We start from the raw sequence: 17,607 nt of genomic DNA on the forward strand, positions 1-17,607 counted from the left end.
ACTGTAAAGGGCCGTCCAATGAGTTCTGAAGCATTTGGCTAAATATGAGCAGATAATATTGCCCGAAACACTTCAGAATTCATCCTGCTGCTTTTGTCAGCAGTCACATCATCAATATGTACAAGAGAACCAGTTCCATTGGCAGCCATACATGCCCACGCTATGACACTACCACCACCATGCTTCACTGATAAGGTGGTATGCTATGGATCATGAGCAGTTCCTTTCCTTCTCCATACTCTTCTCTTTCCATCACTCTGGTACAAGTTGATCTTGGTCTCATCTGTCCATAAGATGTTGTTCCAGAACTGTGAAAGCTGCCCCCAGGAGGTCAGCAGTGGGTACTTTTAACTTCTCTTCACCTGGAATCCTCTAGGGAGGTCTGTGGCAGAAGCAGTGCAACCTTTTTATGGGGCATTAGAGCAGGCCGGGGGGCAATTGCCCCCCTGCCTCCTGGCCTAGTCCTCCCCTGGTAACATCTAAGATGTTATGAATGAACCAGCCCCTCCAAGATCTTCTCCCCCTGCTTGCTGTCATAATTTAAAAAAATGTGGCCAAGCGGGGCTCTGTCCGGCTACATCACTCATTTACAGTATCCTGCGAATGGAAAACTACAAGATACGGAAGCCTTTGCGGGCGTCCGATCCATTACTCATTCTCTCTTCCAGTCAGATTGTATCTGCTTGCCTGCATGGGATGTACGCGCACACAAATACACTGGCAGATCTGCTGGAGAGTGAAAAGAGAAAAAAACTGTGCTAAATAAAAAAATATGATGAATGACCTCTAATTATCTAAAGCAGGAACAAATAAAGGTGTAAAGGAGCTGCGCTAAACACACATATGATTATTGTATTATTCAATAAAATATATAACATTCAAAAATAAATGCAAACATTAAAGATCCCAATAAGGCAATAGTCCCAAATCAAAAATAATGAAACCAAAACACCCATGAACAAAAAATAAATGAGAAATATACACCAGTGTAATATTGGATCACCACAACGAGTGCAACCTCCACCTGATAGATTGCACGCTTACCGAACTCTATTGACCCCCTATCACGGAAGGTCAAACCCACTTGAGGCTAATACCCTGCCAGGGCCTTTGATCTTCCCATCAGTATGATTGGGCTTCTAAATCTCCTCTAGATTCTCAAAAGATCGAAAACTTGCCACAGTGTAACACCAAACTAGTTTAATTGAATAAAAAGAATTACACTTACATTAAATACGTATACATAGCACATAAAAAAACCGTCCGTCTACGAAATAGCGCCCTTCCTTCCGGGGATCATCTGAACAGCGCGGTGACGTCAGCATGTCGTTCCTTCCTATGTGTTTTGTCACAATCTGACATCGTCCTGGGGAGATCTGCTGGAGACCTGCATGGTACCAGTGATCTGCTGATCGCTGGTGCAATGCTTTACAGGCTCAAAAAAAAAATGCACATACATGCAAAAAAACATGCATTTATAGTTTTTTTCTAAAAAGTGAACTTATCCTTTAAAATACAATCATAAAGTATTAATCGCATCTCTGTTTCCATCATGTAATCTCATAAACTGATCACTAAAAATACAATTGTATTTATGGACAAAGTATCTCAGTGCTGATGATTGATGCAAAACAGTCAATGATTTTCCTCCCTGGATAATCGACTTTGTTTAATTTCATCCGATTGAAACTGATTCTAAAACAATCGGAAGTGAGGGCATGCCTATTCGAATGCTTGCAGATTTAATTTTTTTTTCAGAAGCGACAGAATCACTTAAAAAAAAAGGAAGCAAAAGAGCTAGGAAACTAGCATTTTCAGACATATATGGCAGACCAGGTATTTTCCTAGTGGCAATTTTTAAATAACCTGTCTTAAAAGAGCATAGAGCAAGCAGTGGGCAGTGCTGTGTGTACTGCTTGTAGTGACTTTAGTCATCCAAAGGCTCGGGCCTTCTGATGTGATATTTATTGTGATAATTTAGGATACATTCATGCTAGAGAAGGGGGATGCTCCTGGCACCTCCGAGCAGTCACACGGTAAATTACTTCAGAAGCTTTAAAACGTGTCTCCCATAAGAACACTTCAGCCGTCCTGACTGCTCCCAACTGGAGAATTCATAATGACTTTGTCTGCTACTTATGTCTCAAGCTGTACCAAGCTTGTGCTAAGTTCTGTCATGGAAGTATCATAACAGTCATTTTGTTTTGTGCTCGCGTTACCTCAAAGGACCCCGTTTATCAAAGTGTCTGTAAAAAGTATTTACAAACCTCATAATAGGGCGCAATCAGGTACATCATTTCACATTTCAGGAGCATTAGGACTCATGTTGACAGATGTTCTTTTCAAAAGGCATGTGGTTGAATGGCAAATCCAGCAAAAAGCTGCGTTTGACCTGTTTTGTCTGCATTTCAAATATACGTCAATAGGACTTTCTGTGTCCAAAGAAATGTTGTGCAAGGCAAAACAGATCAAACGCAGCCGCTGAGCTGACATGTATTCTTCCTAAAATGAGTCAATGGGATTTTTTTGCTCTGCATTTGGTGTGAATTGCAAAATGCATGTCAAACATGGAAAAACAATGCCTATTGACATGAGCACTTAGGGTTTAGCTTAGGTAAGACAGAAAGTTCTTCTTTCAATCATGTAGCCCACTGTAACATCGGAGACCATGTTAGGAAAAGCATGCTTGTAGTTCATTAGTATCCAAGTGTTCAAAGGAACACTTTGAAAACACATCAGATCCCAATGGGGAAAAAATATCATGCTAGATAGCTATACTGATATGGACTGGGTAAATGTGTTAGGAAGGAAAGGATGCCACATCGTTTGATGGGAATGAAAACTATCAACCTACAGAGGGCTGAATTCAAAGACACCCCGAAAATCAAAGTGAAAAAATGATGCAGCAGGCTAGTCCATTTTGCTGAAATTTCATTGCAGCAACTCAAAATGGTTCTCAGTAGTTTGGATGGCCCCCATATGCTTGTATGCATGCCTGACAACATTGGGGCATGCTCCTAATGAGACGACAGATGGTGTCCTGGGGTATTTCCTCCCAGATCTGGACCAAGGCATCACTGAGCTCCTGAACAGACTGAGGTGCAACCTGGCGGCGTCGGATGGACCGAAACATAATGTCCCAGAGGTGTTCTATTGGATTTTAGGTCAGGTGAGCGTGAGGGCCATTCAATGGTATCAATTTCCTTATCCTGCAGGAACAGATGAGGCTGGGCATTGTCGTGCACCAGGAGGAACCCAGGACCCACTGCACCAGCGCAGGGTCTGACAATGGGTCAAAGGATTTTATCCCAATACTGAATGGCAGTAAGGATGCCATCGCCTAGCCTGTAGAGGTCTGTGCATCCCTCTATGGATATGCCCCCCCAAGACCATCACTGACCCACCACAAAACCAGTCGTGGTGAACGTTGTTACAGGCAGCATAACATTCTCCATGGCTTTTCCAGACCTTTTTACGTCTGTCACATGTGCTCAAGGTGAACCTGCTCTCATCCGTGAAAAGCACACGGCGCCAGTGGCGGACCTGCCAATTCTGATTTTCAATGGCAAATGCCAATTGAGCTCCAAGGTCTGGGCAGTGAGCACGGAGCCCAGTAGAGGACATCGGGCCATCAGGCCACCCTCATGAAGTCTGTTTCTGATTCTTTGGTCAGAGACATTCACAGCAGTGGCCTGCTGGAGGTCATTTTGTAGGGCTCTGGCAGTGCTCATTCCTTTCTTTCTTGCACAAAGGAGCAGATACCAGTTCTGCTGATGGGTTAAGGACCTTATATGGCCCTGCCAAGCTCTCCAAGACTAACTGCCAGTCTCCTGGAATCTCCTCCATGCTCTTGGGGCTGTGCTGGGAGACACAGTAAACCTTCTGTCATTGACACAGATTGATGTGCCATCCTGCCTTTGCAACCTCTATAGGGTCCAGGTATTGTCTCATGCTACCAGTAGTGACACTAACCCTAGTCAAATGCAAAACTAGTGAAAAACAGTCAGAAACGATGAATGGAGAAGAAAAGGTCAGTGGCCTCCACCTGTAAAACCATTCCTGTTTTGGAGGTTGTCTCACTGGTGCGCATCTAGTGCACCTTTTGTTAATTTCATCAACACCAAAGCAGCTGAAACTGATTAACAACCCCCCTCTGCTACTTTTTGAGCAATATATATATATATATATATATATATATATATCATTTTTTTTTTTTTTTTACATTTTGGTAATGAACTATGTGTAATGCCAACATATTCTGCAGCACTTTGAACAGAGGAATATTGATACTGCCATTCGTGAACTTTTTCTGAAAAATGTTAGCAGCCTGGCCATTTCTGGTTTTAGTAATCTCTGATTTATTACATTTTTTTCTTAAATAGGAGCTCCAGTCTGTAAAAAAAAACCAAAAAGTTAAAATTCAGCAGCTACAAATCCTTTTACATTGACTTTTATTATAGCAGCACTTACCTGTCCAGGGACCCGGTGATGTGGGCACCCCAAGCTGATTCGTCAGTCGGCTTTGGGTGCAGGCGCCAGCATTGAAAGTAAGGCGAGGGCTAAATGGTCCTGCCGTGTCTTCCACAGGGGGATTAGAGATCAGAGAGACCCTTGTGTCGTCACGCGTAGGGGAGGGGCCAGGGGAGTGTCCCTATTATGAGGATTTCACAGCGGCTGGTATGCTGCATCGGTTCACACTGCAATAGGTGTATGCTCGGCCATCCATCATCTTATGCATTTTGAATACATATATCCTGCTTGGAAAGAGTGGTGCGCTTTAGCACCTACCGCATGCGAGTGTAATTTATTATTTTTTAAAATAAAGCCAGTTTTATCATAAGATACCTGCACTATGGATGTTTGCTTTTTTCCCTTATGAGAGAATGGCTGGTGGTCTATATCTAATATTGGGAGCCTGGTTCGAATAAGGAAAAAGGAGACCACACATCATAAATGTGAAGGTTTACCTGCTTATTTATACCAAGCTTAACTGCAAGGTCGCACACAGTGAGGTGAGAACCCACCCATTGGGGGGTCACAAGAGTGGAGGTGACTCACCTGACAAGCCGTTATTTAATTTATATATTTCACATTGTAAATCACTGGTGATTGGGCCTGTTTGATTACAATTTTTTGGAAAAAAATTTTTTATTTTTCTTTTTTTCTATTTTCACTTTTTTTCCAGTGATTATTCACCACTGGCTAGAAATGCTGTTGATCACTGATTTTACCTGGAAGTGGGAATGGGTACCTGTCAAAACCAGGTAACCGACCCCCCCCCCCCAAAAAAAAGTGCCAAATGTGAAAGGGTGCGAACAAGCGAAGCTTCCCCTTTTGGTTGGAGCTCTGCTTTAAGTCCATCTCCCTAACAGGAAATAAATATAAATCTCCCCAATAGGGAGATCACAAAAAACAACTTGAAGGGGTTCTACCCCCTCCCCACTTTGTTCTAAACAAAAAAAAATCCTGGATTTGGGTTATCAGGGTTATGTCATTAAAGCTAACCAGTAGAGTTGAGCGGACACCTGGATGTCCGTGTTCGGCGGGTTCGGCCGAACTTTAAAAAAAAGTCCGGGTCCGTGTCCTGGACTTTTGCCGAACTTTTCCCGGACACCAAACCCCATTGAAGTCAATGGGGACCCGAACTTTCAGGCACTAAAATGGCTCTAAAACACCAAAGGAAAGGGCTAGAGTGCTGCAAATGGCAGCAAAACGTATTTAAGAGCATGGCAAGTGCTCTGCAAACAAATGTGGATAGGGAATAACTTAAAACAACAAAAAAAAAAAAACAGAAAAATAAAACAATGTTCTTCATCTCTGAAGGACGAGGCCCATATGGAGTAGGAGGGAGGTTGAGGTGGTGGTGGATGTGGCCGTGTCATAGGCATGCGCACAGGGTGTGCCGGGTGTACCTGGGCACACCCTAATCACCTAGGGCACATTAGCATTATCGCTCTGTTTGCCAGTGAGGAGATGGGAAAGATCTCCCTCGGACCTGCTCTGCTCTATTTCACTTTGCCAGCAGGGAGAGTAATGTATCGGGGCCATGTACATGTAGGCAAACACATGCATGTGTATTTAAACTTTGGGGTGCACACCCTAATGCAATAGGCTGCGCACACCTATGGGCGGTGTAGGTGGAAGCGGCGGTGGAGGAGGACCAGGGCCGGATTAAGAGCATCATGGGCTTGGTGCTGAGGATTTTGAAGGGCCTTAAGGGCCGTGCCTTGGCATGCACCCAGAGGAGGAAGGGTGCAGCCATGCATGCCTAATTCAACATGGGATGCTGTCTCTGAAGTCCATAAACGCATCCATGCATCGGCAACTGTCCCTCCTTGTCCGGTCTTCGTGCTGTGTGGGGAGGTTCTGAGGGAGCTGCCTGGGGAAGCGAGCATAGAAGCCAGACTTCTGTGTTTACAAGTGACAGAAGAGCGGTAACAGTAAATATGGCCAACCCGGGGCCTATATAAAGGTAGTGGCCTGGAGCTGCAGCTCCAATAGCCCCTACATTAATCTGGCCCTGAGGAGGACGAGGTAGCCAACACTGCTTCTTTTCACAAATTTTAAATGAGGGTACACCCCAAAAGAGTGAGAAAGAGCAAAAATGGAACAATGGGTGGGTAAGGTTGGTATCCATCGCTATTCTGCACAAGGTACGGAAAAGTCCCGTGGGATCCATGCCTGGTTCATTTTAATGAACGTGAGCTTGTCCACATTGTCTCTGGACAGGCGGCTGCGCTTGTCTGTTATAACGCCCCCAGCCGTGCTAAATACCTGTTCAGATAATACACTGGCTGCAGGGCACGCCAGCACCTCCAAGGCATAAAGGGCAAGCTCAGGCCATGTGCCCAATTTGGAGACCCAGAAGTTGAAGGGGGCAGACCCGTCATTCACTACATGTAGGCATGTGCACACATACTGCTCCACCATGTTGGTAAAATGCTGCCTCCTGCTAAGACGTTCCATATGAGCTGCTGGTGCTGCTGTTTGTTGTGGCGTGCTGACAAAGCTTTTCCACATTTCGGCCATGCTAACCCTGCCTTCTGAGGTGCTGGCGGTGCCCTGGTTGCGTTGGCGACCTCTTCCTCCTCCTCCTCCTCCTCTGCCTTGTGCTTCCACTGTGGCCCCGCTGTCAGGTGGGAATGCCAGCAGCATCGCGTCTACCAACGTGCGCTTGTACTCGCGCATCTTGCGATCGCGCTCCAGTGAGTGAATTCAGGACGGTACGTTGTCCTTGTAACGGGGATCCAGCACTCTGGCCACCCAGTAATCAGCACAAGTTAGAATGTGGGCAACTCGGCGGTCGTTGTGGAGACACTGCAGCATGTAATCGCTCATGTGTGCCAGGCTGCCCAGAGGCAACGAAAGGCTGTCCTCTGTGGGAGATGTATCGTCCGTGTCCTCTGTATCCCCCCAGCCACGCACCAGTGATGGCCATGAGCTGGCCTGGGTGCCACCCTGCTGTGAACATGGTTCCATCTCCTCCTCCAGCTCCTCCTCCTCATCCTCCTCATCCTCCAGAACTGTGCCCCTGCTGGACAATTGTGTCCCTGGCGTTTGTGTGTGCAGGAACCCACCCTCGGAGCCCCTTGCGAATGACTGCCCTGAAAGCCTTGGAAATGTTACCTCTTCATCCTCCTCCTCCTCCTCCTCCTCCTCATCCTGTGCCACATCCTCTTCCATCATCGCCCGAATTGTTTTTTCAAGGAGGCATAGAAGTGGGATAGTTAAGCTGAGAACGGCGTCATCGGCACTGGCCATGTTGGTGGAGTACTCAAAACAGCGCAACAAGGCACACAGGTCTCGCATGGAGGCCCAGTTATTGGTGGTGAAGTGGTGCTGTTCCGCAGAGCGACTCACGCGTGCGTGCTGCAGCTGAAACTCCACTATGGCCTGCTGCTGCTCACACAGTCTTTGCAGCATGTGCAAGGTGGAGTTCCACCCTGTGGGCACGTCACATATGAGGCGGTGAGCGGGAAGGCCGAAGTTACGCTGCAGCGCTGACAGGCGAGCAGCAGCAGGGTGAGAACGCCGAAAGTGCGCACAGACGGCCCGCACTTTCTGCAGCAGCTCTGACATATCGGGCTAGTTTTTAAGGAACCTCTGCACCACCAAATTCAGCACATGCGCCAGGCAAGGGATGTACGTCAAACCGGCTAGGCCCAGAGCTGCTATGAGATTTCGCCCGTTATCGCACACCACCAGGCCGGGCTTGAGGCTCGCTGACAGCAACCACTCATTTGTCTGCTGTTCCATGCTCCTCCACAACTCCTGTGCGGTGTGTGGTTTGTCCCCCAAACAGGCAAGTTGTAAAACTGCCTGCTGTCGTTTACCCCTGGCCGTGCTGAAGTTGGTGGTGAAGGTGTTACGCTGTCCGGATGAGGAGGCGGTAGAGGATGAGGAAGCGGAGTAGGAGGAGTTAGGAACAGGAGGCAAACTGAAGCACCCTGCAATCCTCGGTGGTGGAAGGACATGCGCCAAATTGCTATCCGCCTCAGGCCCATCCGCCACTGCATTTACTCAGTGTGCCGTTAGGGAGATATAACCCCCCTGACCGTGCTTACTGGTCCACGTATCGGTAGTTAGGTGGACCTTGGCACAGATGGCGTTGCGCAGTGCACACCTGATTTTTTCCCCCACTTGGTTGTGCAGGGAAGGGATGGCTTGCCTGGAAAAGTAGTGGCGGCTGGGCACGACGTACTGTGGGACAGCCACCGACATAAGGTTTTTAAAACTGTGCGTCTCCACCAGACGGAATGACAGCATTTCAAAGGCCAAGAATTTTGAAATGCTGGCATTCAGGGCCAGGGATCGCGGGTGGGTAGGGGGGTACTTCCTCTTCCTCTCAAGTGTTTGGGAGATGGAAAGCTGAACGCTTCCACGGGACATTGTGGAGATGGTTGGTGACCCAGGTGGTGGTGTTGCTGACAGATCCTCTGTTTGCGGGGTGGCAGGTGCCGGTATCACTACAGATGTGGCTGGAGCGGCCGAGACTGCAGCAGAAGAGGAAGCAGGATGAGCCAGAGACGTTTCTTGGTTTTGAAGGTGTCTACTCCACTGCAGCTCGTGCTTTGCACTTAGATGCCTGATCATGCAGCTTGTGCTCAGGTTGAGAAGGTTTATGCCTCGCTTCAGGCTCTGATTGCACAGGGTGCAAACCACCCGTGTCCTGTCATCAGCACATTTTCTAAAGAACTTCCACACTAGAGAACTCCTTTGAGCTGACTTTGGTGCGCTCGTTCCCTTGCTGCGTTGGGCAGTAGCAGGCGTAGTGTCTAGGGCACGGCCGCTCCGCTTCTGCACCCTGCTCCCTCTTCTGCTGTGCTGGTGGCTCTGTGCGACCACCGCCGCTTCCTCCAAACTACTCAGGTCACCTGCATGACGTTCATTTCATGTGGGGTTGAGGACCTCATCGTCCTCCACATCATCTTCCACCCAGTCTTCACCCCTGCCCTCCTTGTCGGTCTCCACAATTCTGAACGCCGCAGCAGTTGGCACATGCGTTTCGTCATCATCGGAGACGTGCTGCGATGGTCCTTGCATGTACACATCTTGAGAAATAAGTGGTTGGGCATCGCTGCACTCAATCTCTTCCACTTCTGGGGCAGGGCTAGGTGGATGGCCCTGGGAAACCCTGCTGACAGAGTCATCAAAAAGAAGAAGAGACTGCTGTATGGCTTGGGGCTCAGACTGCTTGCCTGATTTCCAAGGGGGTGAGGTGAAAGACGGTTGGACATCGGCTGCAGGTGCCAACTCTGACCTTTCTGCAGTAGACTGGGTGGGAGACAATGTGAAGGAACTGGAGGCACTGTCAGCAGCAAACCAATCTACTATCGCCTCTCTGTGTTCTGGCCTCATCACTTCTAGAGGCGTATGATGCCCTACCAAATACTGATGCAGGTTCTGTCGCCTACTCACACTTGAGGAAGGTGTTTCACTTGTGCGTGTAGCTGGCAAAGATCGACCACGTCCTCTCCTTGCAACAGGAGCTCTACCAGCAGCACCACGACCCAGGCCACGGCCCCTATTTGACGGTCTCCTCATAATTCTGTAATTTAAGATCTTGCCCTAGAAAGGTGTTTATTGAATAGCGGAACAAAACAACAACAGTATAGCACGGGTGTATCTCACAGTCAAATATGCAAACTATGCCGCAATTTAATGTTTTTTTACCCCAAAAGGGTGTATATTGAATAGCGGAATAGGATAAAAAACGGTGTATCGCACACGTACAAACACAGACTAGGCCCGATTAAATTTTTTTGTACCCTAAAGGGAGGATGAGGAAGAGGAGTAGGAGGAGTTGGGAACAGGAGGCAAACTGAAGCGCCCTGCAATCCTTGGCGGGGGAAGGAGATGCGCCAAACTAATTTAAAATGTGTATCTCACACGTACCGATACAGACTATGCCGTAATTTAATTTTTTACACTCCAAAAGGGTGTATATTGAATAGCGGAATAGGAAAAATTTTATAATACGGTGTATCTCACACGTACAAACACAGACTAGGCCCCGATTACAATTTTTTGTACCCTAAAGGCAGGATGAGGAAGAGGAGTAGGAGGAGTTGGGAACAGGAGGCAAACTGAAGCGCCCTGCAATCCTTGGCGGGGGAAGGAGATGCGCCAAACAAATTTAAAAGGTGTATCTCACACGTACCGATACAGACTATGCCGTAATTTAATTTTTTACACTCCAAAAGGGTGTATATTGAATAGCGGAATAGGAAAAACTTTATAATATGGTGTATCTCACACGTACAAACACAGACAAGGCCCCGCCGATTACAATTTTTTGTACCCTAAAGGCAGGATGAGGAAGAGGAGAAGGAGGAGTTGGGAACAGGAGGCAAACTGAAGCGCCCTGCAATCCTCGGCGGTAGAAGGAGATGCGCCAAACAAATTTAAAAAGGTGTATCTCACATGTACCGATACAGACTATCCCTGTATGGCTTGGGGCTCAGACTGCTTGCCTGATTTCCAAGGGGGTGAGGTGAAAGACGGTTGGACATCGGCTGCAGGTGCCAACTCTGACCTTTCTGCAGTAGACTGGGTGGGAGACAATGTGAAGGAACTGGAGGCACTGTCAGCAGCAAACCAATCTTCTATCGCCTCTCTGTGTTCTGGCCTCATCACTTCTAGAGGCGTATGATGCCCTACCAAATACTGATGCAGGTTCTGTCGCCTACTCACACTTGAGGAAGGTGTTTCACTTGTGCGTGTAGCTGGCAAAGATCGACCACGTCCACGGCAAACTGAAGCGCCCTGCAATCCTTGGCGGGGGAAGGAGATGCGCCAAACAAATTTAAAAGGTGTATCTCACACGTACCGATACAGACTATGCCGTAATTTAATTTTTTACACTCCAAAAGGGTGTATATTGAATAGCGGAATAGGAAAAACTTTATAATATGGTGTATCTCACACGTACAAACACAGACAAGGCCCCGCCGATTACAATTTTTTGTACCCTAAAGGCAGGATGAGGAAGAGGAGAAGGAGGAGTTGGGAACAGGAGGCAAACTGAAGCGCCCTGCAATCCTCGGCGGTAGAAGGAGATGCGCCAAACAAATTTAAAAAGGTGTATCTCACATGTACCGATACAGACTATCCCGCAATTTAATTTTTTACACTCAAAGTGGGTGTATATTGAATAGCGGAATAGGACAAATTTTACAAAACGGTGTATCTCACACGTACAAACACAAACTAGGCCCCGATTACAATTTTTTCTACCCTAAAGGCAGGATGAGGAGTAGGAGGAGTTCAGAACAGGCAGGAGGCAGACTGAAGCACCCTCAAATCCTCGGCAGTATGAGATGCGCCCCAAAAATTGGAAAGGTGTATCTCACACGTACCGACACAGACTATCACGCAATTTAATTGTTTATACCCAAAGGTTTTGATTAAATAGCGGAATAGAAAATATGATCAAAAAAAGTGTATGTATATCACACGTACACAACCACACTAGGCCCCAATTACTATTGTTTGTACCCCTAAAAGGCTGGATGAGGAGTAGGAGGAGTATGGAACAGGCAGCACCCTCAAATCTTCAGAAGTATGAGATGAACCCCAAAAACTTGCAAAGGTGGATCTCACACGTACCAACACAGACTATCCCGCAATTTAATTGATCCCCAAAGGTTTTTATTGAATAGCAGAATAGGAAATATGATCAAAAAAAGTGTATGTATCTCACACGTACAGAAGCACACTAGGCCCCAATTACTATTGTTTATACCCCTAAAGGCAGGATGAGGAGTAGGAGGAGTATGGAACAGGCAGCACCTTCAAATCTTCAGAAGTATGAGATGAACCCCAAAAACTTTCAAAGGTGGATCTCAGACGTACCAACACAGACTATCCCACAATTTAATTGATCCCCAAAGGTTTTTATTGAATAGCGGAATAGGAAATATGATCAAAAAAAGTGTATGTATCTCACACGTACAGAAGCACACTAGGCCCCAATTACTATTGTTTGTACCCCTAAAAGGCTGGATGAGGAGTAGGAGGAGTATGGAACAGGCAGCACCCTCAAATCTTCAGAAGTATGAGATGAACCCCAAAAACTTGCAAAGGTGGATCTCACACGTACCGACACAGACTATCCCCCAATTTAACTGATCCCCAAAGGTTTTTGATTAAATAGCGGAATAGAAAATATGATCAAAAAAAGTGTATGTATATCACACGTACACAACCACACTAGGCCCCAATTACTATTGTTTGTACCCCTAAAAGGCTGGATGAGGAGTAGGAGGAGTATGGAACAGGCAGCACCCTCAAATCTTCAGAAGTATGAGATGAACCCCAAAAACTTGGAAAGGTGGATCTCACACCTACCAACACAGACTATCCCGCAATTTAACTGTTCCCCAAAGGTTTTTATTGAATAGCGGAATAGAAAATATGATCAAAAAAAGTGTATGTATATCACACGTACACAACCACACTAGCCCCAATTACTATTGTTTGTACCCCTAAAAGGCTGGATGAGGAGTAGGAGGAGTATGGAACAGGCAGCACCCTCAAATCTTCAGAAGTATGAGATGAACCCCAAAAACTTGGAAAGGTGGATCTCACATGTACTGACACAGACTATCCCCCAATTTAACTGATCCCCAAAGGTTTTTGATTAAATAGCGGAATAGAAAATATGATCAAAAAAAGTGTATGTATATCACACGTACACAACCACACTAGGCCCCAATTACTATTGTTTGTACCCCTAAAAGGCTGGATGAGGAGTAGGAGAAGTATGGAACAGGCAGCACCCTCAAATCTTCAGAAGTATGAGATGAACCCCAAAAACTTGGAAAGGTGGATCTCACATGTACCGACACAGACTATCCCCCAATTTAACTGATCCCCAAAGGTTTTTGATTAAATAGCGGAATAGAAAATATGATCAAAAAAAGTGTATGTATATCACATGTACACAACCACACTAGGCCCCAATTACTATTGTTTGTACCCCTAAAAGGCTGGATGAGGAGTAGGAGGAGTATGGAACAGGCAGCACCCTCAAATCTTCAGAAGTATGAGATGAACCCCAAAAACCCCAAATATCATTCAGCTCTGCTGCAGGCCACAATTTAATTTTTTTAACCCAAGGCTGTATATTGAATAGTGGAATAGAAAAAAGTGTATGATTTTTGAAGCCACTCAATATTAGCACATGTGAACTGAACACAGCAGTGTATGATCAGTCACTCAGCACAGCACAGCTGAAGGAAAAAGGCTGCACACAGTGCCTGATAGAAAAATACTTTTCTCCCTCCTCCTCAGTGGGCAAAAAAGATTGTGTTCACTGCACCCCAAAAAGATTGTGTTCACTGTACCCCAAAAAGATTGTGTTCACTGCACCCCAAAAAGATTGTGTTCACTGCACCCCAAAAAGATTGTGTTCACTGTACCCCAAAAAGATTGTGTTCACTGCACCCCAAAAAGATTGTGTTCACTGTACCCCAAAAAGATTGCGTTCACTGCATCCCAAAAAGATTGTGTTCACTGCACCCCAAAAAGATTGTGTTCACTGCAGCCCACACACAGCAAAATGGATGTGGACCACTGACACCTGCCTATCTCCTATCCCACACCACACAGCAATATCGATTGTAGTTTGTAGAACACACTGTCCCTAAAAATCAGCAGACTCTCTCCCTAACAGGATTGATAAGATCGTAGATCGGGACTGCAAAACCCACCCCACACAGCAATATCGATTGTAGTTTGTAGAACACACTTTCCCTAAAAATCAGCAGACTCTCTCCCTAACAGGATTGATAAGATCATAGATCGGGACTGCAAACCCCACCCCACACAGCAATATCGATTGTAGTTTGTAGAACACACTTTCCCTAAAAGTCAGCAGACTCTCTCCCTAACAGGATTGATAAGATCGTAGATCGGGTGACTGCAAACCCCACCCCACACAGCAATATCGATTGTAGTTTGTAGAACACACTGTCCCTAAAAATCAGCAGACTCTCTCCCTAAAAGGATTGATAAGATCGTAGATCGGGACTGCAAAACCCACCCCACACAGCAATATCGATTGTAGTTTGTAGAACACACTTTCCCTAAAAATCAGCAGACTCTCTCCCTAACAGGATTGATAAGATCGTAGATCGGGACTGCAAACCCCACCCCACACAGCAATATCGATTGTAGTTTGTAGAACACACTTTCCCTAAAAGTCAGCAGACTCTCTCCCTAACAGGATTGATAAGATCGTAGATCGGGTGACTGCAAACCCCACCCCACACAGCAATGTCGATTGTAGTTTGTAGAACGCACTGTCCCTAAAAAATCGGCAGACTCTCTCCCTAAAATACCTACAACTCGCCCTGCCTAACACACTCCGACCTGTCCCTCAATTCTATCCGGACACAAATGTTTTTTTTTTCCTGTCTGTCCCTAATCAGCAGCCAGCACGTTGATGTGTGCTCTCTCCCTGATCTAAACAGCAGAATGACGCCGCAGCGGCGCTGCCTCGAACTTATAAAGACTTGGTCACATGCTTCAGACGGCCAATCACAGCTAATGATACATTTGTAGGCATGGCTGGGATGGCTTAGGCACACCAGTTAAACGCTTGTTGATTGGCTGTTGAAAGCCCGCCATGAAAAGCGCGCCAAAGCATGCAAAACCCTGAAATAAAACGACCGAACACGGATTTTTACCCGAATATACAGTAAAGTGTTCGTGTCCGTGTAACAAAAATCCAATTATTCGGTACAAACAAGAATAATACAGTCCGTGTTCGCTCAACCCTACTAACCAGCTTACCAGCAGCATTGCGCTGTATTTACCTCCACCCCAACGTAATAAAGAAAAAGAATATTTGCATTGTGTCCTATAGCTTCTGTTTACACCAACTTGCTGCTTTGACGTGAACTGTAAATAAAAAATATATCCGACATTTGTGAATCAGAACCGCTGTGACACATCATGACGCACTGACATGTAACTAATTGCAATGTGCTGCAGAGCACAATTACTTATAGGCATGAGGCAAAAAGAAGAAAAAAGGAAAGCACTGCAATACATTTTAACAATGCACTGCAGCACACGTTACAGTGCACACTAATGTACGTGTGGTATGTGCACAATGCCATGCACCCTGTGTTGTGAATAAACCCCAAGTTTTTTGTTGTAAAATGAGTCTGTAGGTATTTGTACCTGGGTCCATGCCCTGGAAGATGCCATCTATGACAAAACATATTGGACTGAGCTATACATTGTGACGTCATCACTCACTGGAAGCATCCCCGGAAGTGTGGCTTTTGTCTTCTATATTGCATTTATAACAGTTCTATTTGTTTCTATACTACTTGTAAGTGCATTCACTTTTTTATAATAAATATTATTTGGGGTTTTATACTATTTGGAGCGCTTGGTCTCCCTTTTTTCTTGACATACCTGCACGCATTGAGCGAGGACTGGTGGGCATTTGTGAAGTTCAATCTCAGTGCGATGTCCGGAGGCCGGTGGCAAGTGAGAGATCTGGCATGACACCTAATATATCTATACTGCACGTTATTTGACTTTTCTATAATTTGAGGGCCATATACATCCGGTAAGCTTCCTGGAGTGTTTACCTGGAGGTGGAGACATCTCTGGCATGGGATTTTAGATTCACTTATGGACTTTCTTTGCACCAAAAGTTTATTCATTCACTTGATTATGCACTTTTTTGTTTGATTGAATAATGCTTGTTTATGACATATATAGTAGTGCAGCACTTTGATTTAACTAGTTCTTCTGTTATGAAAAATATCTCATAGTATGCTTGCAGCTTCCGATTTGTATATATAATTCATCCCCAAGCACAGACACTTTTAGTGTCGGTTCACATATATGCAATGCGGGAACCCTGCAAATCCACAGCGGGTTCTCGCATCGCACTCGACTCGCAGCAGTTCACATTGCCAAATGCGATTTGCTGGGGGTGTCAATAGATAGTTAACAACACCCCCAGATCAGTTTGCATAACGCAGTGGGAACTGTCAGTTCGGACATAAATCGGATCACATGTGAACACCCATGCGATCCGATGCTGGTGCAGACCAAAAAAAGTGTCCTGTGGGACTTTGGTCCGAATGTGATGAAAATTCAGCCATACAATTTGGTGCATATAACTCAAAATCATGAGTACTTGAGACTGCCCAGGGGTCTGCCTAGGAGAGGAGACCACTCCAGAAGGTCAAGGGGATCCAGGAGCCAGCTAACCTGCGGAGAAGGTTTAGAGAAAGGGGGTACCAGTGTTTAAGCCCTGAAGATAAGTGAGAGGAAGAGGGTGCCAGTGTGGGCCCTGAAGTGTTTAGCAGCGCAGCAGCAGCACAAGTAGCTACCTCAGCAAGGAGTGCTTAAGGGAGCTATAAAAGGACTTCTTTATGTGAGAAAGCAGTCCAAGGTCAGTTTGGAGTTAACAGGCAGCAAGCCAGCGTTAACCAGTGTCAACTGGCGTTGACCGGCATCTAGCCAGCGTCAAGTCAGCGCCAAGAAGCGTTTTCAGTTGTTCCTAGCAAATTGTGCATAGTTAAGCCAAAGGAGTATCCCACTCATTCCCTTCTCCCACCCAAGTTCTCAATAAATACAAAAAACCCAAAGATACAGGACTGGTCATTGTCTAAGCGCTCACACTTGGAGGAATATGCACAGGGGTACTTTTGTTGCACCCGGTGGCCCAGGGGGACCCATATTCAGCAAAACGGCTGGGAATCCTGCTACACATATAAAGCATCCTACATCAGTTGGTGGATTTTGGTAATCAACATGGCTTAGAGCTGTATGACTAGGCATATCTACCCTGATTGCTCAGTGCCCAGAAGGTTAGTTATGATGCTACTGAACCTGCTGTGCTTCTGGACTCCCTCATAGTCACATGGACTACAATGTTTTTTGGTAATGCTTATACTTAAAATATATGTGCAAAAAATAATAATGTGTTTTATTGCAGCTTACCAGTCCTTATATGTAGTGGCTACATTAGCTTCCTTTTCTCAGGCTAAGTACATTTTCTGCAAGTACAGAAAAATATCTGTTGATCCTGATGGAAATGCAGTGTTTTTGTAATTTCCTGTGAGCTGAAATCTC

The sequence above is a fragment of the Pelophylax lessonae genome (genome assembly GCF_965119305.1).
Source record: "Pelophylax lessonae genome assembly, chromosome: 6".
NCBI lineage: Eukaryota > Metazoa > Chordata > Amphibia > Anura > Ranidae > Pelophylax > Pelophylax lessonae.